The sequence below is a fragment of the Octopus bimaculoides genome, chromosome 8, assembly GCF_046866305.1.
Source record: "Octopus bimaculoides isolate indiv1 chromosome 8, ASM4686630v1, whole genome shotgun sequence".
Lineage (NCBI taxonomy): Eukaryota > Metazoa > Mollusca > Cephalopoda > Octopoda > Octopodidae > Octopus > Octopus bimaculoides.
In genome coordinates, this window is record NC_142935.1 from 55396980 (window position 1) to 55398009 (window position 1030).

The 1030-nt window shown below is 35.7% G+C and overlaps 1 protein-coding gene across 1 annotated transcript in view; it reads left to right on the top strand.

The window, feature by feature from the left end:
• The first annotated feature begins 870 nt into the window (after window positions 1-870).
• Window positions 871-1030, top strand: part of LOC106874434 (cilia- and flagella-associated protein 53) — a 13197-nt gene continuing 13037 nt past the window's right edge. The window contains exon 1 of the mRNA XM_014922168.3: window positions 871-1030. This exon is cut by the window's right edge and continues 192 nt beyond it. The gene's annotated coding sequence lies outside the window, so the exon portion shown is untranslated.

The window sequence follows — 1030 nt, forward strand, 5'->3', positions numbered from 1 at the left end:
GCGAGGGGCCCAGTTGATTAGATCGACCACAGTACACAACTGGTACTTAATTTATCGACCCCGAAAGGACGAAAGGCAAATTCGACCTCGGCAGAATTTGAACTCAAAACGTAAAGACAGACGGTCATACATAATATACAAACATTTCTCATGGCACCAGTACACTGTTTACAGATGCTTGCATTTTTTATGTTTTCCGTGAATTTTTCACGGGTCCAGCTAGTGTATTTATAATTTTACCAATTTAACAAAGTGAACTGAAAGCAATAGGGTTCTTCGTCCTTCAAAATTGACCAAGGAATACCCTGAGAAAGGTCAAAAGGTCAGCACATTCGCATCAATCTCTGAGTGCAAAAAGGCTAAAACAATGAGTTGAAGATTTCTTTGACAATGCGGAAATATGTGGATTCGATTTCGAATTTTAGCTTAGTTATTCTGTAGCTATTCGCTGCATCCCTATATCTAATCAATCGTCATGCTTCTAATATCAGTAACAGAAGACAAAAATAAAAAATAAAAATACTGTCAAAAACGAAACTTGCCGAATAGACAGAAAACCTGTTTAATCAGCTTGCCTTTTCGTGCTCAAATAAAAATTTAAACAATCTTAATTTTATCAAACATGGAAAAAAAATTCCCCAATTAGAAATACAATAAAACAATGATTGGCCCGTGAGAAATATATAACCAACAATGTTATTGTTCACAAAAACCTGACAAAAGTGTTGAAAGAAAAATTAAATGAGAAAATTAGGGAAAGAAAAATGGGAATCGACATTTGCATTATCTTTTTACTATTCAATTATGTGACGCGACTGAATAAAACTGTCAATGAAAACATCGTCTAATCTGTTGTCTCCTGACGTCACTTCCTTAACAACGAGAGCGAGCAGTCAATACAAAAGGGAAAACGCTGAATGAACTATGACACAACATCTATAGCAACGACTTTGGTACTTCCGTTACTAACAAGCAACCCCAACACAACACACAACTTGACCCCCGTATCACAATATAGATATCTTCACTA